Source organism: Scyliorhinus torazame, chromosome 24 (genome assembly GCF_047496885.1).
Source record: "Scyliorhinus torazame isolate Kashiwa2021f chromosome 24, sScyTor2.1, whole genome shotgun sequence".
NCBI classification, from domain to species: Eukaryota; Metazoa; Chordata; class Chondrichthyes; order Carcharhiniformes; family Scyliorhinidae; genus Scyliorhinus; species Scyliorhinus torazame.
The window spans coordinates 36387556-36415218 of NC_092730.1; the positions used below are offsets into that span (position 1 = coordinate 36387556).

The 27663-nt window shown below is 53.5% G+C and overlaps 1 long non-coding RNA gene across 1 annotated transcript in view; it reads left to right on the forward strand.

Moving 5' to 3' along the window:
- Positions 1-8417: 8417 nt before the first annotated feature.
- The window catches only part of LOC140400109 (uncharacterized), a 46779-nt gene continuing 27533 nt past the window's right edge, over positions 8418-27663 (forward strand). Inside the window, exons 1-2 of the long non-coding RNA XR_011938047.1 lie at positions 8418-9458; positions 18078-18162. This is a non-coding gene — a long non-coding RNA (uncharacterized lncRNA). The remainder of the gene's footprint in view (positions 9459-18077; positions 18163-27663) is intronic.

Genomic DNA, 27663 nt, shown 5'->3' on the forward strand with positions numbered 1-27663 from the left:
TGCTTCTGCTCTGTGACGGTGGAGCTGATATTGTGTCTGTGTCTCTGCAATGTCGGATTAATATTGTACTTACAGTCAGTTAGAAGGAGACGGCTGTACATTTATGTTGCTGAGGAATCATCATCATCATCTTGGAACTCATCATTTCATCTGTTGAACTAGGAAGAAGAAAACAAATTTCATGTAAGTTAGGGTCAGATGAGGCCAATGATAAATCAATCTATTCTTTCAACTGATAATCAGTAAAAGAAAGAAAATACTCTCCAAATCCTAACCCAGAATCAGACAATAAGCCAGGCCCAGAAAGAGCTCTCCCCTCCCCCCGCTCACTCCAAGTCCCGGAACAAGATCGTGCTCCGCTGCGCCTCTTGCAAACAGCCCCCGATTCTCCCTGAACTCCCCCCGAGTCAGTAATGATCTCTGAGCCTCTTTGCTCACACTCCCAGATGGAGGTGCTGCTGCAATGAGAACGCTGTTTCCTCGCTGACCTGGGCCCTGACATTGACATTTCCCTCAGCTTCAACAAAGCGATTCAGTGACCAAATGGAGAGTGTGTGGGGGAGGGGCTGCGCATGCGCTCCCAATCTCAGAATGACGAGCGGCAAGCGGTTACCCCGGGCGTGCGCAGATCCCCGCAGCAATTCCGCATTGAGAATCAATGGGAGTATTCCCCATTTCACGGTCATCACAAACGGAGCAGAACCTCCTACAGAGCCCGTGTTCCGGGGACTGTGTGTGTGGCTGCAAATGGCCCTGCGCCCTCGGGCTTAACCAATCACCTTTGTAGCTGTGTGTTTGTCCCAATGAGAGATTCAATTTGCAGTCATTGCCTGCAGCTTGTTTGTTATTACACTGTCACTCAGCCCCTCAAACTCACACTTTCTGCAAACTACCATTTCGCTGACTGACTTCATTTTTCATAGAAGCACACAATTTATTTTCAAAAATATACTTCATTTATAAAATCCCTTGAAATAAACATGGTCAAACATTTCAAATTGTCATCACAATAACATCGTTTCGTACAATAATATTCACATTTTCTCCAGAGCTCCAGATTTACTTGAATTTCTTCAGTTGGATAATGAGGACATTACACACATTTCAATATATACATTACAATTCTTCTCAAAATATTTACATCGGTCATGTTCCACCCTGTAAAGCTTCAATAATTTTAAACATTTAGTGTTAATCACACAGACCGACGGGTTTTACACAGTTACCAGCCCCTCTTTAGTGTTACTCACACAGACCCGGGGTTTTACACAGTTAACAGCCCCTCTTTAGTGTTACTCACACAGGCCGAGGGGTTTTACACAGTTACCAGCCCCTCTTTAGTGTTACTCACACAGACCCGGGGTTTTACCCGGTTACCAGCCCCTCGGTGTACATTTGCTGGAAGAACTTACACAGTGGCCTTTCTCCATTGAGCCTTGGTGCTGGGTACCCCAAGCTTGAGTGCGTCCCTCAGCACGTAGTCCTGGACTTTGGAATGTGCCAGTCTGCAACACTCAGTCGAGGCCAATTCTTTACCCTGGAAGATCAACAGGTTACGGGCAGACCAAAGAGAGTCTTTCACCGAGTTTATGATCCTCCAGCAGCAGTTGATGTTTGTCTCAGTGTGTCCCCTGGGAATAGCCCGTAGAGCACAGAGTCCTGTGTCACAGAGCTGCTTGGGATGGAAGCTGGACAAATACCACTGCATCTCTCAAAAAAGAACAATACAGCACAGGAGCAGGACCTTCGGCCGTCCAAACCTGTACCGGTCATGAAACCAAACTTTGCCAAAACCCTCAGCACTTCCTTGTGCCGTATCCCTCTCTACCCATCCTATCCACGTGTTTGTCCAAATGATTTTTGACCGCCGTAATGTATCTGCTTCTACAACCTCCCCTGGCAACGCGGTCCATGCCCTCCCCACTGTCTGTGTAAAAAAACCTGCCTCGTACATCCTCTCTAAACCTTACCCCGTGCACCTTAAATCTATGCCCCCTGGTGTCTGACCTCTCCCCCCTGAGAAAAATTGCCTGCCCATTCACTCTGTCCATGCCCCTCATTTTGTAGGCCTTTATCATATCACACCTCAAACTCCGTCTTTCTATGCTTTGTAGAGTCTATTTAGCCTCTCCATACAGCTGTAGCATGACTTGCCAGTTTTTATACTTAATGCCCGGCCAATGAAAGCTGGCATTCCGTCTGCTTTGTTGACGACCTTGTCCACTTCCATTGCCACCTTCAAAGATCTGTGGACCTGCGTGCCCAGATCTCTCCGACTTTCTATATTCCTAAGAGTTTTGCCATTTACGGTATATTTCCCCTCTATGTTAAACCTACCAAAATGCATTACCTCCCGTTTGTCCAGATTAAACTCCATTTGCCATTTCTCTGCCCAAGTCTCCATCCTATGTATGTCCTGCTGTATCCTCTGACAATCCTCAACACTCTCTGCCACTCCCACCAACCTTGGTGTCATCCATGAACTTTCACTCTCCAGACCTTCTTTGGAAAGGCACATTCCACATGGATGTGAGTGAACGTTTCATCCCCCAGCCACTTTGAGGGCAGCGTGTGACGGCGTTAAGACTTTGGGTGTGCATGAAGGATCTGACGGGGAGGACCGTTCTCACCACCAGCCAAGCTTGGTGCTTGTTTGAAAGTTCTGGTGATGCGATATTCTGCCAGATGCCTCTGAGAGTCTGCTCAGGGGAACCATCTGACATGATCCACCGTCTCCTTTCCCTAAGGGCCTCGAGGACATTACGTGCAGACCACTGCTTGATCGCCTTGTGGTCAAAGGTGTTTTCTGAACAAATGTCTCCATGAGGGACAGGTACGACGACACGGTCCAACTACCAGAGCATCCTGCGGCAATGAAGCCAGACCCATCCTTCGTAACACCAGGGACAGGTAGAACCTCAGTACGTAGTGACACTTGGTGTTTGTGTACAATCACGCACAGCTTGATGTAGCCACACACAAAGGTGGACATCAGGGGGAGGACGGCCTTATCCAGAGATTTGTACATGCTGTGCCGTCTGTTTGTATATGGGTCTCTGTGATCTCCAGATGAACTTGACGATGGCTCGGGTGACTGCTGCGCGCAGGACTGCCACGTCCAGCAACACCTAGATCCTTCCCATATAATTACTACAGTGCAGGAGGCCAATCAGTCCATTGAGTCCACAGCGACTCTCTGAAAGAGCAAACCTACCCAGGCCCACTCCCTCGCAACTCCACCGAACATACACACGCTTAGACACAAAGAGTTCATTTAGCATGGCCAATCCACCGAACCTGCGTATCTTTGACTGTGGGAGGAAACCCACACAGACACAGAATGTCAGGGTCAGAGTGAACCCGGGTCCCTGGCGCTGTGAGGCAGCAGTGCTGACCACTGTGCAGCCCATCATGTTGCAGTTGTACGTGTTGTTCAGCGCGCTCTTTTCACTTCTGTTTGGAATATAAAATGTGGGTTGGAGCAGGCAGGAGGCGGAGCTGGATGATCAATGACATTTCACTGCTCTGTCTGTCACTCGGTCTGCTCCCCGCCTCTCTCTCTCAGTCAGGTCGGGGCGGGCTGTATAATAAAGGAAAGTGCAGCAGCTCGTCTCTCATTCGGCAGCGATTTGACTGAACAAGCATCATGTCTGGCAGAGGGAAAGGAGGCAAAGGACTGGGCAAAGGCGGAGCAAAGCGGCACCGCAAAGTGCTTCGTGATAACATCCAGGGCATCACCAAACCAGCAATCCGCCGCCTGGCTCGCCGTGGCGGCGTCAAGCGCATCTCGGGTTTGATCTATGAGGAGACTCGCGGGGTGCTGAAGGTTTTCCTGGAGAATGTGATCAGGGACGCGGTCACCTACACTGAACACGCCAAGCGCAAGACCGTCACCGCCATGGATGTGGTTTACGCTCTCAAACGCCAGGGCCGCACTCTTTATGGATTCGGCGGCTGAGGAAATCCATTTGACAATTTAACAAAACCCAAAGGCTCTTTTAAGAGCCGCCCAAATCCTCACATTGAGAGCACTGACCTTAGAATGGCAGCAGAATAACTCATCGAGCTGGTTTAGCGAGTCATAGCTTGGAAACCTCGAGTTCCTGTTAAAACGGGTGGCGTTAGAGCAGGAAATCCTTTCCGAGCATTGATTTCTGTTTTCACTCTTGAAGAGCCGGTGCTGATTCGCTGGGCCGAATGGTCTCCTGCAGTATAAATTGTATAATTCGGCGACATAGTTCTACAGTCTGAAAAACAAAACCTTTCTCCGAGGTCAAACCTGTAACCGCGCACAATGAACACTGACATTGATCAGAGACACTGTTTACATAACTGATCTGTAAACACCGCCTCCTCCTTCCATCTCCCCCAGAACAGCCGCTAAACGAATCAGCCAATTTTCCCTTTAATACCTATCGCTCTTTGCATTGAAAGAACCGATATCGCTGATCAGATAAAAATGAGACAGAATTCCGCCCCTCAATAGGAGCTTTATCCCAGTCTGTTGTAGAACAATCGGAGTGAATCTGAATTTAATCCGGGTGCTCAGGCAGTGGGTCGAATCTGAGACAAAAATGGGACCAGGAATCATTGAGAAGTTTTTGATATTTACAGCTTGAGATTGAGTTTTTCAGTTTTCTCAAATATCCGTTCATGGTCCCTGTGAAATTGGCGGGCTTTTTGAAATTGATGGGGTGTCAGTTGCAGGTCCACCAATCAGGGCGCTGATATCCTTGCCGCTCATCGCTCTTTTCAAACTTGTCCACGGGATCGGGCTGCATCCAATGAGGAGAAGTGGGCGGTCACTATAATGTCTTAAATAGGCAGCGAGAGAGCGGCGCCAGCATTCTCAGCGTGTGCGTTTCCCCCAGTTTCACATCATGGCCAGGACCAAGCAGACAGCGCGCAAATCGACCGGAGGCAAAGCTCCTCGCAAACAGCTGGCTACCAAAGCGGCCCGCAAGAGCGCTCCAGCCACGGGCGGAGTGAAGAAGCCCCATCGCTACAGACCCGGCACTGTGGCTCTGAGGGAGATCCGCCGCTACCAGAAATCCACCGAGCTGCTGATCCGCAAACTGCCCTTCCAGCGCCTGGTGCGAGAGATCGCTCAGGACTTCAAGACAGACCTGCGCTTCCAGAGCTCCGCCGTCATGGCCCTGCAGGAGGCCAGCGAGGCTTACCTGGTGGGGCTCTTTGAGGACACCAACCTGTGCGCCATCCACGCGAAGCGAGTCACCATCATGCCCAAAGACATCCAGCTGGCCCGCCGCATCCGCGGGGAACGCGCCTAAAGCCTGGATTCAGCACCAACAACAAAAAGGCTCTTTTAAGGGCCACCAAGTCTGTCAGGAAGGGAGCTTCACCCCCCAATACTTCTGATTTGACGTGATTTCGAATATAAGCATCGGCTTTAGGAAGCTTTATTGAAATTATCACATACCCGAATTAATAGGATGGAATGAATTTATGAAATGAACATCGCTTATTGTCACTAGTAGGCTTCAAATAAAGTTACTGTGGATAGACCACATTCCGCCGCACGTTCGGGGACGCTGGAAGGGAATTGAACCCTTTCGTCTTTCGTCTGCTTTAAAAACCAACTCTTTATCCCGGTGTTGAACCAGCCCGGATTAGATTCTTCCCGGTCCTGGCGCTGGTTAAGAGTCCCTAAACCGACAAATAAAAGCTGCGATCTCCTGTTACTGGTTCCAATGCTCAAGCCTCTCAAAATTACAATTAACTCTCCATTGCAATGGAGTTTATCTTCTCTCCGTATCTCTGAAGGAGAATTTATGTTAATATGAGGCTCCGAGTTAGAAACGAGTCACATAGTAACCCACTTAGATAGCCATTGCAGAAACATCTACACATTAAATAGCAGAGCAGAAACGACAGGATAGATTGGATCGCAGGCTTCCTTATTTGAGCAATATTATTGGAACGCGCTACGGATTGATACCATAAAGCGTGAAATATTTTCATATTAAGTAGCAGAGCAGAATCTCGAGTGACAAAAAATAATTCGCTCTTTTTCAGATGAAGTGAGTGGCTCTGAAGAGCCTTTAGGTTATTAGAATAAAGAATGGTCGCTTCACTTCTTGCCGGCGCCAGCGCTGCTTTTCTTGGGCAGCAGCACGGCCTGGATATTAGGCAGCACCCCGCCCTGAGCGATGGTCACCCCTCCCAGCAGCTTGTTGAGCTCCTCGTCGTTGCGGACGGCCAGCTACAGGTGCCTGGGGATGATGCGGGTCTTCTTGTTGTCCCGGGCCGCGTTGCCGGCCAGCTCGAGGATTTCAGCGGTCAGATACTCGAGCACAGCAGCCAGATAGACCGGGGCTCCGGCCCCCACACGCTGGGCATAGTTGCCCTTTCTCAGGTGCCTATGAACACGGCCCACCGGGAATTGCAGTCCAGCCCGGGAGGAGCGAGACTTGGCCTTGGCCCGAGCTTTACCGCCGGTCTTTCCTCTTCCAGACATTGTCACAATCTCACAAACACTTTCCCGCAGAATGAGGAAACCCGCCCACATTCACTTCTCTTATAGCTTCAGGAGGAATGGCGGTGCACACATTGCTGATTGGTTATCTGAACAACATTGTGCAGCCTGGCACAAATTGACCAATCAGATGTCTGTTTGAAGCACCAATCAGGATGATCCAGGGTACTGAGGGCGGAAAGTTTGGGCGCCAAATGTTCAGATTCCAACCGAAGATTGATTTCAAAGCTTAAAAGAGCGCGAAAAGATTTAAAAAAGAGAAAATTGAATAGGGACCGTAAAAAATGTGAATAAATCGATGAATATTGAGTGTAAGAATGTTGGATTCTCTCTCTATCCCTAGTCCACAGTTTCCGTTCATCTGTCAGTTTCTGATTTCGTGTTTTCTCTGTAACTGACAACAAACCCAAAATAAATTAAAGCAAAATAATGCGTTGCTGCAAATGTGAATTAAGGAGAACGTGCTGGATAAACTCAGCATGTCCGGGGGCATCTTTGTAAACGTTTTGAATCTGCAGAACGTGGATTTAGATCCGAAATAGTCTTCAAAAATGTTTACAGTTAGGAGTCCAGTCGAGTTTAATCTGGCTGCTGTTTAAAACGCTCTCAGTCGCCGACAGAATGTCTAATTTACAGCCAAGTGAAAATTTTATAATTTGTTTCCATATTGTATACTGCTTCCTCAGTGTTAAAAGTGGAGTGAGCAATTTGGAGCTCGTGTCAGTATTGAAATGGAGTTTTCCCACAACACTGGTGTGCTCTCAATAAACTGATCGATTATTGAGTAAACCTGAACATAAATGGAAAGGGAGGTTTTTCGGAACCTGAACACAAATTGAAAGGGAGGTTTTGGAGTTCTATTCTCTCCAAATCTAGCGACAGGGACCGAATATGACCAAGTCAGAAACCAAAGACACACAGCGTCACCGAGCAGTCACAAAATGATGGGACTTTATTATCAAGGCACGAAGGGTGTTATGTTCCAGTGAAACGCTATTTGAACGGATTTGGCTATTCTTAAACTGATAATTGAAAATATGATAGTTTGGCTGCTTTGCAGAAATTGTGGGTGGCTCTTAAAAGAGCCGTTGGGTTTTGATGAGTTTGAGAACAGTTTTACTTGGAGCTGGTGTACTTGGTCACCGCCTTTGTCCCTTCCGACACGGCGTGCTTGGCCAGTTCCCCGGGCAGCAGCAGGCGCACGGCGGTCTGGATCTCCCGGGAGCTGATGGTGCTGCGCTTGTTGTAATGGGCCAGGCGGGAAGCCTCACCCGCGATGCGCTCGAAAATATCGTTGACGAAGGAGTTCATGATGCTCATGGCCTTGGAGGAGATGCCGGTGTCGGGGTGAACCTGCTTCATCACTTTGTAGATGTAGATGGAGTAACTCTCCTTCCTGGCTCGTCTCCTCTTCTTGTTGCCCTTCACTGGTACCTTCTTCTGGGTTTTCTTAGCGCCCTTCTTGGGAGCTGGAGCTTTCTTGTCCTCAGCCATGGTCAGAGCAAACTGCAGACACACAATAACTGAGAACTGCCACACAACTGTTCTTTTCTCGACTAACTCAGTGAACTATGTTAATGAAGGATGGCTGAGAGACCAAGTCGCCATTGGTGAAGTTAGAATGCTGAGACATCTATGAGCATCTGATTGGTTGTTTCAGGTACCCAATTAGAGCAACTGCCCCTCCCATCCACAAACTTCTGTGGCCAGTCAGATTCCCCTAATTGACACATTGCTCTGACTCTGGGCCTCCCTCTGCCGGCAGCAGCACATTCTCTCTTCTGGTAATAACACGTCACTCTCCAGGGACTGTCCCGGCTGCCGGCTATACCGCGCATGCGTGCCCACTCAGCCCGATCAGGCAGTGCGCAGGCGCGGTGCACAGCGGGCCGGACCGCCTCCTCCTGACGTCACCGGGCTGTCCAAGGGCAGCTTCTTTGAAGCAACAGCAGGTTGAAGCGGCGCCAGAGAGCAGATCCTCCATTTTGTAGCTGGCAGCTGTGAAGAATTGAAAATGGACGGTTTTGTAATAAGGAAGAGAGGGTCAGAGACACAAACAGGCCCGGATCACACATCTAAATCTGTGGGAGAGAGTCGCTGAGGAGAGTCCACAGCAACACAAAGCAGAGCTGGGGTGAGCTCCACGGCCTCTGCTCAACAACCCATTAAGAAGAAGCTGGAAACAGGAACACAGCAGAATAAAGGTGATATTTGAAGGTATGTCTTTATAAATTGTGCCAATGCAAATCAGGATCCCCTCTGGCTGATTTGTTTGCTGATGAAACGTGGAAGCTCTCTATGTCTTACCTTGCAGACATCTTTTCAATTCTAAACACACTGAACCGCAAATTGTCAGGGAAGGAGGATGATTGCTTTTGGCGCTGTGAAGAATTTGATGCTTTCCAAAAGTAATTGAACGTTAGGCAACTGCGCGTAGAAAGCCAAACCTACTACATGTTCCCCACACTGCAATGACATCTCAAAGAAAACGGTTAGGATGGGAACTGTCGATAGACTGGCTGCACTGAACAACAGTTTATATCGCTATTTTCCAGAGGAGAAGTTTCAGATTTTGAGAGAGAATTAGTTGGTGAAAACTCCCTTTGTGTTCGAGACCCCAGACTCAATTTACTGATTTATAGCTGACTCCAAATGTACAAACTGAGCTTCTGCACCTTACCTGTGACAGCACATTAAAAATACGGCACAACTCCATGAGGTTTTCAGAATTCTGGCATAGCGTCTAGGAGGAGTATCCAGTACGGAGTAAAATAAGCATTCTTTTGCTATTACACATCACAAGGATCTACATGTTCAAGGTTGGATTTTTCATCCTCAAAAGGATGAAGACAGCACACAGGAACCAGCTGAGCTCTGCACCTGAGACACGCACTGCCCTCTCCTCTAAACCTGATTGGAGTGAGCTCATAAGGACCAAGCAAGTTCACCTACTGGATTAAAGGTAAGAGAACATAGTGGGTCACGGAGGTGTGGGTCCCAAAGGCTGGCCAGCATGGGTCCCAAGGGATAGCCGGTTGGTTAAAATGGGTCGCAGGTAAAAACAGTTTAAAAGTACTGCTCTGTAAAATACTGCTGATTCAGTTCATCCATTTTCCCTTCATTTACCAGGACTAACTGATCTAATGTCATTGATGTAGTACATATGTTACAGATAAGAACATTTATAACTGAAGCAGAATGGAAAGGCAGTTTCAGACATCAGGACAAGACCAGGTCTCATGCTACAAGAAGAGACCTGAGCACTGATACATTGTTAGAATTATTATTGGTAAACATGCAGTTACTGAAGAAGAATTTTAAAATCCAGGTTTGGCAGTATGTCATGGTGCTCATTACAGAGAAAGTGCTGCAAACTGCTCCGAACTGTTTGTCAACAATTCAAGTGGAGACTGGAGAAGCTTTCCACCGGAGCTGAGTTCATAGATTTCATTGAGTCTACAGTGGCCACTCGGCCCATCAAGTCTCCAACGGCCCTTGGAAAGAGCATATTAATAATAATAGATTGTCACAAGTAGGCTTCAATGAAATTATTGTGAAAAGCCCCAGTCGCCACATTCTGGCGCCTGTTCGCGGAGGCCGGCACGGGAATTGAACCCACGCCGCTGGCCGTGTTCTGCATTACAAGCCAGCTGTTTAGCCCACTGTGCTAAACCAACCCTCCCCAACTACCTAAGCTCACACCTGAACCCTATCCCCACACCTCCAACCCTTCCCTAACATTTTTTGGGCACTAAAGACAATTTAGCACAGCCAATCCACATAACCTGCACATCTTTGGACTGGGAGGAAACCGGAGCACCCAGAGGAAACATGGGGAGAACGTGTGACTCAGTTGACTGTGTAAACCAGGGGAGTGTTCAAATCATATTCAATTTCAAATTGGAAAGGAGTGAAAATGAAGTCAGTCAGTGAAATGTTAGTTTGCAGAAAGTGAGAGTTTCAGGGGCTAAGTGACAGTGTAATAACAAACAAGCTGCAGGCAATGACTGCAAATTGAATCTCTCATTGGGACAAACACACAGCTACAAAGGTGATTGGTTGAGCCCGAGGGCGCAGGGCCACTTACACCCACACACACACAGGGTCTCAGTCTTGCGGGAGTGGAGCTGCTGCTTTGCTACTGGAGGTGGGAGTGAGACTACCTGGGGCCTGTTGCTGCTCCCTCCCGGGGTGAAGGCCCTGACCTCTGTCCTCCCACCCCTCTGCCTGAGGTGGGACCACATGGGGCCTGGTGCTGTTTCCCCTCCCGGGGTGAAGACCCTGCCTTTGGTCCTCCCGCCCCTCTGCCTGAGGTGCGAGTGGGACCGCTTGCGGCTGCTGTTAAGAAAAGGACTTTGTTTCGGGCCCCCACAGGGCTGAACAGGGCCGACCGCCCACCATTCCCACCCCCTGTGGCGGGTGTGGGGCAACTTGGGACATTGATTTCGGCCCCTCCAGGGCTGAAGAACGCTGCCCCGCTTACAGTGACTATCTGCTGTTGCCCTGCAGCTCCTTCCCTTGTGGCACCTGCTGTTGTGGGGCCATGTCCTTCCCCATGTACCCTGATCTCAGTTACAAGGCCATGCCAAACCAGGGCCAGTAACCCAGGGGCATCCTCCACTCTGCCGGGGGCACGGTGGACAAGTCACTCTGCGGGGAAGACAGCCTCCTCGCCCTTCCGCCTCCTAACGCAGCAACTTGGGGTCAAATGTTATGCCCACCCAACCATGGCCATCAAGGCGTGCACTCGTGCGATGGCCGGGGTCATCAGCCCTTTGGCCATCGTAGCCGCTTCTAGGATGTACGGTAAGGCCGTGTTTTTCCTGCGAGCCGAGCAGGCGGTCTACCGTGTCCTGGAAAGGGGGCTCACAGTGGGTGGGACACACGTGGTGGTGGACCCATTGGAGGCCACCGCCGAATGTGTCATTCCTTCAAACGTCCCGCTCTACCTCCCCACCGAGCTCCTCCTCCCCATCTCAACTTCCTGAGGGAGGTCAGGTCCGGGGTGGCGCCGCTGACACTCGGCCTGCGGGACACTTCCCTCAGTCATGAATACTCCTTCCGGCGTCAGGGTTTTGTCTGCCTGACCCGGGAGGAGGTCATGGAGGGAGGATTTGTGGTTCCCCACCAAGGGACGGACCATAAAGTGATCTGGTCTGCGGATGGCATGCGGTGCCATGCCTGAAGTGGGCTGGGGCATATATTCGCCGGAACTGCCCCACCCTAACGGCCACTGCCAACACCATCTCCAGGCCGGCCATGGCTGGCACAGCCCCCCTCTCCTCCACCACCTCTGTCTGCCCAGCACACCTTGGCCCCATCACGAGTACTGACCCCGTGCCCGTCCCAACCAACACAGAGGCCGCAGCCTCACCTCGCGATGCTGCCACCACCTCACAACAACATGAGGGGCCTGGAGAGACCAACACACAGGCTCCGGAGGGCGGTGGGGACCCTGTGTACAGTGCCGAGCTGGATGCTGTTCCGGCCCCACCACAGTCCCAGGGGCTCGGCGATGCGGAGGGGGGGGGCATTGCAGAGGGTGGGGGGGGGGGGGTTGCTGCCGAGGGCCCTCCAGCAGTGGTGGCCCCGCAGCAACACCAGCTTGCCCACCGCAAGCGCCAGCAGCCTGGGTTGGAGGTGGTGGTGGATCTCGCTACCCCCTCCCAGGCGAGCGGGGTTTGGTATCTCCTGTGTTTATTTCCATCACCCTGATGCCCAGCCCCGTTAAAAAGGCCAAAGCAGCCGCCAAGGCAACCGAGCTGCCGTCGTCACCCGAGCAGGGAGGCCTGGGCGCGGGCGGAGACGTGACCCCCCAAATGCTTGTTCTGCCCGGTGCAGTTTTACTCCCCGAATACCTTTTGTTCATCGCTGGGGGCCGGCGGCAGCCACCAGAGCCCCTATATCTTCGGGTCGTGGGCGGACGACGGGGAGGAAGGCTCCCCGCTCACAAGGCCCAAGCAGACGATGCGAAGGAGCACAGGATCCATCCCGGAGCTGTTCCCGGGGGTCTTTCCGGGTCTCTCCGAGGGCCCGGCATCGACGGCGGGGTCGGTGTCGCCACGGACTCTGAATCGAGGGGGGGCAGCCTGCGAGGAACCCGCCTGAGGATGATCCTGGGGGTGGGATCGACTCGGACCAGGGGGAGCAGTGCCAATCTGTTCTGTTCCTCGCGGGGCTCCTCAGGGAGTGGAGGGGGCAACAACCCTCTACTCCCTCTGAGCAGAGTTATGGGTGATTGGTGAAGGACACACGCTACAACTGACTTGGAGGTAACCATAGCCAGACTCAACATCCACGGCAGCAGGGACGCGCATCACCGTTTCCAGTGCTTCTCTGTCCTCCGGGACGCAAAGTATGGGGTGTGCTTCCTGCAAGAAACCCACGCCATTCCGGGGGACAAAGCTAAGTGGACCCTGGAGTGGCAAGGGGGTGTCTTCATGAGCCATTTGGCCCCACGTTCGGGCGGGGTGGCTATCTTGATGATTTCCCATTTGCAGCCAGAAATCTTGAGGGTCAAGGAGCCAGTGCCAGGCCGTCTGTTGCATTTAACGGTCCTCGACGGGGACGTGGTGCGTCACTTTGTGAATGTATACGCTCCCTGGCCGGGCCGCAGCAAACAACTTTCTTTGACAAAGTGTCCACTCTTCTTGGCGCCATTCCTGTGGGCGAGTGCATCATCCTTGGAGGGGATTTCAATTGCACCCTCCAGGACAAGGACCGTGGTAGAGTCCAGTGCAGCACGCAGGCGGTGATGAAGTTAAGAGACCTGGTCAGGTCCTTCGACTTGGTGGGCGCCTGGAGAACTCTCCATCCTGAATCTCAGGTGGACACATTTGTGGGCCCTCTGTTGGGAGCGTCCAGAATCGACCGTCTTTACATTTCTAGGACGTACTTGCCCAGCGTTCAGACGGCCTCTGTGGAGCAGGTGCCGTGCTCGGATGACCACCTGGTGTGGGCGGGGCTCTGCCAGCTCCGCGCTCAGGTACGGTCCGCGTACTGGCACTTTAACAACCTGCTGCTGGAGGACAAGAGGTTCCTGGAATCGCTTTGTTATTTCTGGGCCGGCTGGAGAAAGAAGCAGGGTGGCTTCCCCTCCTTGAGGCTATGGTGGGACTTGGGCAAGACTCATATCCGCGCCTTCTGTCAGAGGGACACGAAGCGGTCGATGCCAGGGCGGAAATCCACGATCGCCAAATTGGCTGAAGAAGTCTTCCATCTGGAGTCACGTCTCGCTCAGCCGGATGAGGACCCACCCTGGGGCTGCTGTACAGGGAGAAGACGGGCGCGCTGCGGGACCTGCAACTTGTCGGGTCCCACGGCGCGTATGTGAGGTCACGGATCCGTTTCCTGACAGACATGGACCGTGGCTCCCCCTTCTACTCGCTGGGAAGAGGATGCAGGGCCAGTCGGCCGACGACGGTCCCTCGTCTCGGATCCGGAGGGGGTCAGGACCCTAATTAGGGACTTTTATTCTGACCTCTTTACTGCAGATCCGTGCAGCGAGGACGCTTGCAGAGTTCTGTGGGAGGACCTGCCGCAGGTCGGCCCGGAGGGCGTCGGGGTCTCGACCAAACCGTCAATCATCAAGAACGGCGCCCTCGACAGCAAGACCCCAGGGCTGGATGGGCTGACCGTGGAGATCTTCAGTGCGTGCTGGGACGTCCTGGGGAGTGACTACGCGGGGTCCTGGGGAATGTATCGTGACCGGGGAGATGCCCCTTTCGTGGTGCAGGGCCATAATGGCGACCGGTCTCCCTCCTCAGCACGGACTACAAAATAATTGCCAAGGTCATGTCTTTGCACCTTGGCCCTGTGCTGGACCACATGATCCACCCCGACAGTCCTACACCGTCCCGGACCGCACCATTTACCATGATCCACCCCGACAGTCCTACACCGTCCCGGACCGCACCATTTACCATGATCCACCCTGACAGTCCCACACCGTCCCCGACCGCACCATTTACCATGATCCACCCTGACAGTCCCACATCGTCCTGGACCGCACCATTTACCATGATCCACCCTGACAGTCCCACACCGTCCCGGACCGCACCATTTACCATGATCCACCCTGACAGTCCCACAACGCACCATTTACCATGATCCACCCTGACAGTCCCACATCGTCCCGGACCGCACCATTTACTATAATATCCATCTGGTCCGGGACATCCATCATTCCCAGACGACTGGGATGTTGAGCGCCTTCCGGTCTCTTGACCAGGAGAGGGCGTTCGACAGGGTGGGGCACGAGTATTTGCTCGGGCCTCTGCAAGCCTTCGGGTTCAGGACGCACTTTGTCGCCCGGATCCGATTACTGTACACTGCCTCGGAGTGTCTGATTAAGGTTAACCTGTCCCTGACGGCGCCCCTTCGCTTTGGGAGAGGAGTGCGTCAGGGCTGACCAACTTTATTCTCTCTGCGTGGAGCCTTTCCTGCGCCTCCTGCGGAGGAGGTTGTCGGGGCTGTTTCTGAGTGAGCTGGGCATGGCGGTGGTCGTTTTGGCTTAGGCTGATGATGTGCTGCTCATGTTCATTGACCCCGGTGACCTGCGGAGGATGCGAGAGTGCCAGGCTGTGTACTCCGCCGGATCTTCTGCTGGGACCAACCGGGCTAAAATGTTCCGGACTCCTGGTCGGTCCATGGCAGATGGACCCCCTCCCAGAGGAGCTCAGGCCTTCAGCTGGCGCCGGTCCAACATCTACTTGGACCAACATCCTCGACTTGGGAGTCTATCTTTGCCCGGCAGAGGAAGCCTGGCCGGCGAACTGACAGGAGTTGGCGACCAAGGTCACCGCTCGCCTGGGACGCTGGACAGGACTGCTCCGAGTGATGTCCTACAGGGGTCGAGTTCTCATCATAAACCAGCTGATAGCCTCCATGTTGTGGTACCAGCTGGTCACTTTGACCCCTCCCCCTGACTTTGTCACAGGCATCCAGAGAACTCTGATTCGGTTCTTCTGGGACAATGGATTGCACTGGGTCGCTGAGGAGGTCTTGAGTGTCCCGCTTGCGGAGGGCGGTCAGGCGCTGGTGTGCCTTCGCATCCAGATCACGACTTTACGCCTTCAGACTCTGCAGCGATACCTGGACGTTGAGCCTCCTCCACGATGGTGTGTCCGGGCGAAGTATTTCTTCCCCCAGGTGCACGGCCTGAACTACGATGTGCAGCTCCTGTTCGTTGACCAGCAAGGTCTTCAGAATTCTTTGTTGACGCTGCCTGTCTTGTACCAGGATCTTCTCAAAGTCAGGAACAGGCGACATATTTCTTCTGCCAGGTGCACAGCCTGAACTATGACGTTGACCAGCAAGGTCTTCAGAATTCTTTGTTGGCGCTGCCCGTCTTGTACCAGGACCATCTCAAAGTCTGGATCAGGGTCCCCACGTGCCACAGCTCTCCGCTGTCAGGAGTAGTGGCTCTCGTAAGGGAGCTGCTGCTCAGGAATCCGCACCTCAGCCAATATCCATTCCGGTGGCTGGCGGAGCGGAGGGCTGTGGATGTCGGGGTGACCAGGATCGGGGACATGCAGGGTGGCAGAGGAGTGCACCTGATGACGCCCTACGAGCTCACCGAGCGCGGTGCTGTGTCCATCCAGCACGCGGCCAAAGCCATCCAAGGCCTCAAAATGGTCGTACTCGGCCCCTAGGACTCGAGACGGCGCAGTTGTGCGGTGGCATCCCGTCTGAGCGGACCCCTGCTCGGATGGAATGCCACGTTGGTCCCAGGACCCGGAACCCCTTCCGGGCGCCGGTACCCCACAAACCCAGTCGCTTCATGTCGACACCCCCCGTGCCTTTTCGTACCGCGCAGATGTGTTTCCTGTACGGCCTGCTGCTGCACACCTTCCACCTCCTTGCCCTCGCCCGCCATCCGGACACGGCTTGGCGTGCCTTGCTGCTGTCCGGCAGCGGAGGTCCCAACTGGAGGTCCCTCTACGGAGGCGTCTTCCCCATAAGACTTGGGGACCTGGGATGGAGGGTGCTGCACAAGGCAGTGTCGTGCAACCATCGGTTAAATCACCACACGGCCTCCCCAGAAACCTGCCACTTTTGCGGCCTGGTGGAGTCTGTGGAGGATGTGTTTGTTGTCTCTCTTTGGCTGCACTCCTTTTTTAGTTTTTTTGACGATATTCTTGTTGAGGTTTTCTTTGCACTTAAGCCCCACGCTCCTGATCTATGGACATCTGGTGTGGGAAGGTGGGGAAGCGGGGAAGGCGGAGGACCTCCTTGTGAACCTGCTCCTGGGCCTGGCCACACTTGCCATTAATAGGTCCAGGCAGCGGGCGACCGAGGGGGTCGTCCGGCCTGACTGTCTGCCCCTCCTCCGCAGCCTCGTTCGCGGCCGGGTGTCCCTGGAGTGGGAGCTTGTGGTGACCATGAGCACACTTGAGGCCTTCCGTGCTCAGTGGCCGCCGTCGGGGTTGGACTGCCTCATCAACCCTGATTTTCACACTTTAATTTAACGTGTTTTGTTCCGTTTCCGTTTCCTTTCTGATTCCTTTTTGGGCTCTGCTCCAGTTGCTTTCTTTTTGGAGCACCCCCCGGTTTGCTTTTGTCCCTCAGTTAATTTTTGTATTTTTACTTTCGTTGTCACGCCGTGCATCACTCCAGAATAGTCGGTGGATGCAGGGTTTTAATCCTGCTGCGTGGTGATAAATGCAGCAGGTCATCACTCACAAGGGAAGAAAACACAAGAAAAAAAACCAACACAAAAATATTATGACAGTTGTTAAACCCGATAAAACCCCCCACACACAGTGCCCCCAACACGGGCCCTATAGGAGGTTTTGCTCTATATGTGATGACAGTGAAATGGGGAATATTCCCCTTGATTCTCAATGCGGAATTGCTGCGGGGATCTGCGCATGCCCGGCGTAACCCCGCCCTCTGCCTGTCGTCACTGAGGGTGAGAGCGCATGTGCAGCCCCTCCAGCCCAGGAACAGCGTTCTCATTGCAGCAGCACATCCATCTGGGAGTGTGAGCAAAGAGGCTCAGAGATCATTACTGACTCGGGGGGGAGTTCAGGGAGAATCGGGCGCTGTTTGCAAGAGGCGCAGCGGAGCACGATCTTGTTCCGGGACTTGGAGTGAGCGGGGGGGGAGGGAGAGCTCTTTCTGGGCCTGGCTTATTGTCTGATTCTGGGTTAGGATTTGGAGAGTATTTTCTTTACTTTACTGATTATCAATTGAAAGAATAGGTTCATCCATCATTGGCCCCATCTGACCCTGATTTACAAGAGATATGTTATCTTCCGCCCAGTCCAACAGATGAAGAGATGAGTTCCAAGATGATGATTCCTCAGCAACGTGAATGTGGCGACTTGGGGCTTTTCACAGTAACTTCATTTGAAGCCGACTTGTGACAAGAAGCGATTTTCATTTCATTTCACATGGTTAGGTGGGGTTACTGGGTAAGGGTGGAGGCGTGGAACGCTCTTTACAAAGATGGGCTCGATGAACCGAATGGCCTCCTTTTGCACTATAAATTCTGTGATTATCAGTTGAAAGAATAGACTGATCTATCATTGGCCTCATCTGACCCTGATTTACAAGAGATATGCTTTCTTCCCCCTAGTTCAACAGATGAAGAAATGAGTTCCAAGAACAAGATGATGATTCCTCAGCAAAATGTATGTGCTGCCGTCTCCTTCTAACTGACAGTAAGTACAATATTAATCCAACATTGCAGAGACACAGACACAACATCAACTCCACCGTCACAGAGAAAAGAAGCAGTCACACTCACATTGACCTCAAGTCCCAGATAAACATGTCCAATCCAACAGTGATACACGAGAGGGCAGGTGGGGTAATTTTCCACAATTCACCCCCCCGCCATATCATGGAACGTTGGATCAACTTGTTGTGATAATAGCTTTTCGTAAAGTAATCAGTATAGAATTAATTAGGTACAGATTCAGCAATGTGTAAGTATCCATTTGCACTTTTTTGTAACTTTGTTGGATTAAAATGTATCAGAAACACTTTAACCTCAAGTTGTGAACCTTGGTGCAAGTAAAAAGTCAGATAGTACAGCTGATTTAAAAATACAGAATTATTCGTAAGTTTCTACTGAGACAAGTCAGTAAACAAGATATTGGGGGAATGTCCAATTCACATAACAAGCATGTCTTTCGGGACTTGTGGGAGGAACCCGGAGCATCCGGACTAAACCCACACAGACACAGGGAAAACGTGCGGACTCTGCACAGGCAGCGACCCAAGCGGGAATCAAACCTTGGAACCTGGCACTGTGAAGCAATCCCCTGATTTACACAATCCCCTGGTTTACATCCCCCTGCTTTATACACTCCCCGGCTTTATACACTCCCCTGCTTCATACACCCCCTGCTTTATACACTCCCCTGCTTTATACACTCCCTTGCTTTATACACTCCCTTGCTTGATACACCCCCTGCTTGATACAACCCCCTGCTTGATACAACCCCCTGCTTGATACAACCCCCTGCTTGATACAACCCCCTGCTTGATACAACCCCCTGCTTGATACAACCCCCTGCTTGATACAACCCCCTGCTTGATACAACCCCCTGCTTGATACAACCCCCTGCTTGATACAACCCCCTGCTTGATACAACCCCCTGCTTGATACAACCCCCTGCTTGATACAACCCCCTGCTTGATACAACCCCCTGCTTGATACACCCCCCTGCTTGATACACCCCCCTGCTTTATACACTCCCCTGCTTTATACACTCCCCTGCTTTATACACCCCCCTGCTTTATACACCCCCTGCTTTATACATCCCCCTGCTTTATACACTCCCCTGCTTTATACACTCCCCTGCTTTATACATCCCCCTGCTTTAAACACCCCCTGCTTTAAACACCCCCTGCTTTATACACCAGCCTGCTTTAGACATCCCCCTGCTTTTCCACCCCCCGGCTTCATACACCCCTGTGCTTTACACCCCCCCTGCTTCATACACTCCCCTGCTTTATACACTCTCCTGCTTCACACACACCCCTGCTTTATAAATCCCCCTGCTTGATACATCCCCCTGCTTGACGCACTCGCCCAGCTTGACACACTCGCCTGCTTGATACATCCCCCTGCTTGATACACCCCCCTGCTTTATACACTCCCCTGCTTTATGCACCCCCCTCCTTTCATCCCCCTGCTTTATACACCCCCCTGCTTTATACACCCCCCTGCTTTATACACCCTGCTTTATACACCCCCTGCTTTATACACCCCCTGCTTTATACACCCCCCTGCTTTATACACCCCCCTGCTTTATACACCCCCCCCTGCTTTATACACCCCCCCTGCTTTATACACCCCCCTGCTTTATACACTCCCCTGCTTTATGCATCCCCCTCCTTTCATCCCCCTGCCTTATACACCCCCCTGCTTTATACACCCCCCTGCTTTATACACCCCCCTGCTTTATACACCCCCCTGCTTTATACACCCCCCTGCTTTATACACCCCCCCTGCTTTATACACACCCCCTGCTTTATACACCCCCCCTGCTTTATACACCCCCCCTGCTTTATACACCCCCCCTGCTTCATACACCCCCCTGCTTCATACACACCCTTGCTTTACACACCCCCCTCCACACACCCCCCACCCCACCCCCCACACACCCACAACCACCCCAACCACACCCCCCCAACCCCCCCAACCACACACCCCCACACCCCCTCCACCCCCCCTCAATACTCCCCCCTCCACACACATCCCCCCTCCACACACCCCCCCTCAAACCCCCCCACACCCCCTCCACACACCCCCTCCACACCCCCTCCACACACACCCTCCACCCCCCCTCCACACACACCCCCTCCATACCCCCCACACCCCCCTCCCCCACAGCCCCTCCCCTCCCACACTCCCCCCCCCCCCCCCTTCCCCCCACCCTCCACAACCCACCCCCTCCACACCCCCCCCCCGGCTTGGTATATCCCCCTGCTCTATACATCCCCCTGCTCTATGCACTCCCCTGCTTTATACACTCCCCTGTTTTACACACTCCCCTGTTTTACACACTCCCCTGCTTTACGCACTCCCCTGCTTTACGCACTCCCCTGCTTTACGCACTCCCCTGCTTTACGCACTCCCCTGCTTTACGCACTCCCCTGCTTTACGCACTCCCCTGCTTTACGCACTCCCCTGCTTTACGCACTCCCCTGCTTTACGCACTCCCCTGCTTTACGCACTCCCCTGCTTTACGCACTCCCCGGCTTTACGCACTCCCCGGCTTTACGCACTCCCCGGCTTTACGCACTCCCCGGCTTTACGCACTCCCCGGCTTTACGCACTCCCCGGCTTTACGCACTCCCCGGCTTTACGCACTCCCCGGCTTTACGCACTCCCCGGCTTTACGCACTCCCCGGCTTTACGCACTCGTCTGCTTTACGCACTCGTCTGCTTTACGCACTCGTCTGCTTTACGCACTCGTCTGCTTTACACACTCCCCTGCTTTACGCACTCCCCTGCTTCATACATCCCCTGCTTTAGGGTATAAAGGGTGTATTAGCTGGGCTGGTTTAGCACACTGGGCTAAATCGCTGGTTTTTAAAGCAGACCAAGGCAGACCAGCAGCACGGTTCGATACCCGTACCAGCCTCCCCGAACAGGCGCCGGAATGTGGCGACTAGGGGCTTTTCACAGTAACTGCATTTGAAGCCTACTTGCGACAATAAGCGATTTTCATTTGATTTATGCACTCCCCTGCTTGAACCACTTCCAATCGTTTAGAAGCTCCACTGGTTTCCACACTTTCTTGTTGCGCACATCCCTCTGTTTTCACATTTCAAAAAACAAAAAAAATTGCCGTTCGTTTTCATTTATTGTCCAGAAACAAAGGCTTCTTCTTCGCTGTCTCTAATAACAGTCTGTCGCCATCTGGCTCAGCAAACAATCCTCCCTATTCCCCACCCACCCAGCTCGCCTCCCACTGACCCCCCCCCCCCCGCCCAGCTCGCCTCCCCCTGACCCCCCCCCCGTCCAGCTCCCCTCTCCCTGACCCCCCCACCCAGCTCCCCTCTCCCTGACCCCCCCCCCCCCCGTCCAGCTCCCCTCTCCCTGACCCCCCCACCCAGCTCGCCTCCCCCTGACCCCCCGCCCAGCACCCCTCTCCCTGATGCCCCCCCCCACACCCGCGCAGCTCCCCTCTCCCTGACCCCACCCGCCCCCCCCCGGCCCAGCTCCCCTCTCCCTGACCCCCCCACCCAGCACCCCTCTCCCTGACCCCACCCGCCCCCCCCCCGGCCCAGCTCCCCTTTCCCTGACCCCCCCCCTACCCAGCACCCCTCTCCCTGATCCCCCCCCGCCCAGCTCCCCTCTCCCTGACCCCCCCCCCCGCCCAGCTCCCCTCTCCCTGACCCCCCCCGCCCAGCTCCCCTCTCTCTGACCCTCCCCCCCCACCCAGCTCCCCTCTCCCTGACCCCCCGCCCAGCTTCCCTCTCCCTGACCCCCCCCCACCCTGATCCCCTCTCCCTGACCCCCCCGCCCAGCTCCCCCCCACAGCTCCCCTCCCCCTGACCCCCCCACCCCCCCCCCATCCAGCTCCCCTCTCCCTAACCCCCCCCGCCCAACTCCCCTCTCCCTGACCCCCTCCGTCCAGCTCCCCTCTCCCTAACGCCCCCCCCCGGCCCAGCTCCCCTCCCCCCGCCAAGCTCCCCTCTCCCTGACCCCGCTCCCCCCCAGGCTACCCCCCCCCCGCCCAGCTCTCCTCTCCCTGACCCCCCCCGCCCAACTCCCCTCTCCCTGACCCTCCCCACCCCCCCAGCTCCCCTCTCCCTGACCCCCCCCGCCCAGCTCCCCTCTCCCTGACCCCCCCCGCCCAACTCCCCTCTCCCTGACACCCCGCCCCGATGGTCTCCTTTTTAAAAATAATTGATTTAAAATACAGTTTTGTCCAGGTTGTGGATACAGGTATATACCTGACAAAACAAAACACAGGCTCCAGGAAATATACCCAGACAGGAGGGGTCTTTCCTCCCCTCTCTTCTTTCCTTTTCACTAATCATCTAACTGGGCAATTGTTCGTTTCCCCTTCCCAGTTTTCTTTGCGTTCTCTCACCGTGCTGTGGTTGCTCCTACTGTCGTCTTCCCCTGTGCTCTGCACACCCCCCCCTCGCCCGTTTTAGTTTCCTTCTCTTCCCCCTTCTGGCTACCCCTTTTTGTCCCTTTTCCCCCCTTCACTGCTGCCCCCATTCTTTCTTGCTGGCTGGCTTTTGTTACATCACCTTCCCCCCCCCCATCCCGGTCCTCCCTCGGTTTCCTCTTTCTGTCTCGTCCTGGCTATTTCTCCCGGGCTACTCGCTATTTATTGATGTGTTGGCCACAAACCGGTCTCGGAGCAGTCGGGTGAATGGCTCCCATGTTTTGTGGAAGCGCTCTCCCGACCAAGGATGGTGAATTTGATATTCTCCATTTGGAGAAATTCCGATCGGCCGGGAAGCCAGTCGGCAGTTTTAGGTGGTGCTGCTGATCGCCAGCCGAGCAAAATTCTACGGCGGCCGATCAGGGAGGTAAAGGCATCCGCCCTCCTCCCCATGAAGAGATCTGGCTGGTCTGATACCCCAGAGACTGCCACTTTCGGGCATGTCTTCACTCTCATCCCTAACACTTTGGACATTGCCTCGAAGAAGGCTGTCCAGTACCCACCAAGTCTGGGCAAGACCAGAACATGTGGGCGTGGTTGGCCAGGCCTCCTTGGCAGGTTTTACATCTATCCCCCACCTCTGGGAAGAACCTGATCATTCGGGTTCTGGTCAAGTGGGCTCTGTGTACCACTTTTAGCTGCGTTAGGGTGAGCCTCGGAGGGAGAGTTGACCCTGTGCAGTGCGTCGCTCCAGAATCCCCACCCTATTTCGAACCCCAAGTCGTCTTCCCATTTCCTCCTTGTCGTGTCCAGTTCGGTGTCGGTCCTCTCTAGCAGTTGTTCGTACATGTCACTACAGTTCCCTCTGCCTAGGATGTCTGCGCCCAGCAGCTCTTCCAATAGTGTCTGTCATGGTGGTCGTGGTTATGTCCTTGTCTCCTTCCTTGAGGAGTTTTGTCGCTGCATGTATCTGAGTTTGTTGCCTTTAGCTGGTTGGAATCGCTGCGTCAGTTCTTCCAGTGTTGTGACCCGCCCGTCAGTGTATAGGTCCCTGATTGTCAATGTCCCCCACATCCTGTCTCTACCTTTTGAAGGTGGCGTCGGTGAGTGCTGGTGTGTACCTGTGGTTATTGCAGATGGGGGCTTTGTCGGATATTTTGGTCAGTCCGAATTGCTGCCGTAGTTGGTTCCACGTCTGGAGGTGGCTATCACCACTGGGCTGCTGGAGTGTTTCTTGGGAGAGCCGCCTTGGTGAGGGCCCGGGGGGAGGTCCCCTTGAGGGGGTCTCCTCTGCGTGCATCCACTTGGCTTCTGCCTCCTTTGTCCATCCCATCTCTCTTGGATTGGATTGGATTTGTTTATTGTCACGTGTACCGAGGTACAGTGAAAAGTATTTTTCTGCGAGCAGCTCAACAGATCATTAAGTACATGAGAAGAAAAGGGAATAAAAGAAAATACATAATTGGGCAACACAACATATACAATGTAACTACATAAGCACTGGCATCTTATGAAGCATACAGGGTGTAGTGTTAATGAGGTCAGTCCATAAGAGGGTCATTTAGCAGTCTGGTGACAGTGGGGAAGAAGCTGTTTTTGAGTCTGTTTGTGCGTGTTCTCAGACTTCTGTATCTCCTGCCCGATGGAAGAAGTTGGAAGAATGAGTAAGCCGGGTGGGAGGGATCTTTGATTATACTGCCCGCTTTCCCCAGGCAGCGGGAGGTTTAGATGGAGTCAATGGATGGGAGGCAGGTTCATGTGATGGACTGGGCGGTGTTCACGACTCTCTGAAGTTTCTTGCGGTCCTGGGCCGAGCAGTTGCCATACCAGGCTCTGATGCAGCCTGATAGGATGCTTTCTATGGTGCATCTGTAAAAGTTGGTAAGAGTCAATGTGGACATGCCGAATTTCCTTAGTTTCCTGAGGAAGTATAGGGGCTGTTGTGCTTTCTTGGTGGTAGTGTCGACGTGGGTGGACCAGGACAGATTTCTGCAGATGTGCACCCCTAGGAATTTGAAACTGCTAACCATCTCCACCTCGGCCCCGTTGATGCTGACAGGGGTGTGTACAGTACTTTGCTTCCTGAAGTCAATTACCAGCTCTTTCGTTTTGCTGGCATTGAGGGAGAGTTTGTTGTCGCTACACCACTCCACTAGGTTCTCTATCTCCCGCCTGTATTCGGACTCATCGTTATTCGAGATCCGGCCCACTATGGTCGTGTCATCAGCAAACTTGTAGATGGAGTTGGAACCAAGTTTTACCACGCAGTCGTGTGTTTACAGGGAGTAGAGTAGGGTGCTAAGTACGCAGCCTTGTGGGGCGCCGGTGTTGAGGACTATTGTGGAGGAGGTGTTGTTGTTCATTCTTACTGATTGTGGTCTGTTGGTAAGAAAATAGAGTATTCAGTTGCAGAGTGGGGAGCCAAGTCCTAGGTTTTGGAGCTTTGATATGAGCTTGGCTGGGATTATGGTGTTGAAGGCGGAGCTGTAGTCAATAAATAGGAGTCTAATGTAGGAGTCCTTGTTTTTGAGATGCTCTAGGGATGAGTGTAGGGCCAGGGAAATGGTGTCTGATGTGGACCGGTTGCAGCGGTATGCGAATTGCAGTGGATAAAGGCGTTCTGGGAGTCTGGAGGTGATGCGCTTCATGATCAACCTCTCGAAGCACTTCATTACGACTGAAGTCAGGGCCACTGGTCGGTAGTCATTGAGGCACGTTGCCTGGTTCTTCTTTGGTACCGGTATGATGGTGGTCTTCTTGAAGCAGGTGGGGACCTCGGAGTGGAGTAGGGACAGGTTAAAGATGTCCGTGAATACCTCTGTCAGCTGCTCCATGCAGGCTCTGAGTGCACGACCAGGGATCCCGTCTGGGCCCGTCACCTTCCGAGGGTTCACTTTCAGGAAGGCCAATCTGACTTCGGAAGCTGTGATGGTGGATATGGGTGAATTATGGGCTGCTGGGGGCACGCGCCAGCGGATTGTTGGTTACCTGCTCGAACCGAGCATAGAATGCATTAAGTTCATCGGGGAGGGGTGCGCTGCTGCCAGAGATACTGTTCGGCTTCGCTTTGTAGCCCGTTATATTGTTTAGTCCTTGCCACAGCCGCCGAGAGTCTGTCTGACTCTAGCTTGGTTTGATCTTCTCTCTTGGCATTCCGGATGGCTTTGCGGAGCTCATACCTGGATTTCTTGTATAGGTCAGGGTCGTCTACCTTGAACGCCTCAGATCTGTCCTTCAGTAGGGAGTCAGTCTCGCGATTGAGCCATGGTTTCCGGCTGGGGAACGCACGTACTGCTTTCTTTGGCATGCAGTCGTCCACACATTTGCTGATGAAGTCTGTGACGGTGGTGGCACACTCATTTAAGTTGGGCGCTGAGTTCTTAAATATGGACCAGTCCACTGTCTCTAAGAGCTCTTCTGTCTCCTCGGACCAGCACTGCACAACCTTCTTAGCTGGATTCTCCCGCTTGAGTTTCTGCTTGTATGCCGGGAGAAGGAGCACCGTCCTATGGTCTGATTTCCCAAAGTGCGGTCGGGGGATGGAACGGTAGGCACCCTTGATTTTTGAGTAGCAGTGGTCAAGAGTGTTGTCGCCTCTGGTGGGACAGGAGATGTGCTGGTGAAATTTTGGCAGTACACTCTTGAGGTTGGCCTTGTTGAAGTCTCCAGCCATGATGAACAAGGCCTCCGGGTGTTCTGTTTCGTAGTTGTTTATTACTGTGTATAGTTCGTCCATCGCCTTCCTCACTACTGCCTGGGGTGGGATGTAGACCGCTGTGATAATGGCTGAAGTGAACTCACGTGGAAGATAATATGGGCGGCACTTCACGGTCAGGTATTCCAGGTCTGGGAGCAGTGGGTCGCCAGAGTCGTCACATCCAAGCACCAGGAGGAATTGATGAGGAGGCAAACCCCTCCACCCTTCGCTTTGCCTGATGATGCCGTGCGGTCCACCCGGTGAATTGAGAAGCCTTCAGGTTGTATGGCACAGTCCGGTGAGGCAGGGGTGAGCCATGTCTCTGTGAAACAGAGCACACAGCAGTCTCTTACTTCCCTCTGAGAGGTAAGTCTGGTGTTAAGTTCATCCAGCTTGTTTTCGATCGCTTGGACGTTTGCCAGGACTATGCTGGGGAGAGGGGTCTTGAAACCACGTTGCTTCAGTCTAACCTGCAGACCGCCGCGTTTCCCTCGCTTCCTCGGTTGGCGGCTGCTGCTGGATGATCCTGGGATCCGATGGCAGATGTCAGTTCTTGTGGAAGGTAGGTGGTCGTGTCTGGCGGGGTCCAGGGCGCTGGCGGGGACAAGGGCGCTGTTTACGTAACTGGGGTCGCGTCTGGCAGGGTCCCGGGCACTGGTTGAGGTAGAGGGGTTGCAAGGGGGGCACGTTTGCGATCCGGATGGGTCCCGGCCTTCTGCGGGCGCGGGAATTCCTTGCAGCACTTTTGGGTCCTCGCACGGGGTCTCCGCCGTTTCGGGAGTCCTGGGTAGTGGGCAGGGGTTTCCTGAGGCAGGTTGGGCTGGGTCCCATGGTCTGTTCCCTCCCTGGGTGCTGCTGCGGTCGGATCTTGAAGTGGGCCCGTTCGGGCCTCCACATGGATTTTTCTTTCTTCCATCACCAGGTAGGTCGGGTTGTTGGGCGGGCCTCTCAGGGTCGGGTCGCTGGGCGGGTCTCTGGGGGTCGCGTTGGGCCGGGTCTTGCCGTCGGGAGCTCCGGGGACTGGGCAAGGCGATCCGGGGGCTGGCGTCGGTAGTTAGGCCGGGTTTGGACCTCCGAGGTCCGGGTCGGCTCCAAATCGAGGTCGGGGCTTCACTTCCGGTTTGGGCCCGATCTTCTTCCAGGTCGCGGAGGTCAGGTCGGGTCGGGTCAAAAGGTCTCCAAGGGCTTCGGAGGATGTTCAAGCCTGCAAGAGAAGATAAAAGAGAGAGGATAGTAATAATGTTAGTTTTAGAATTAATTTTTCCAAGATTGGAACGAGTATAAGTTAAGTAAAAAGTGGATCTGTTTGGGAGAGCTCGCAGAGAGTTGCCTCGCTACGGCGCCATCTTGGTAAAAGATGCCGCTTTCGCTGCCCAGTGTTAGAA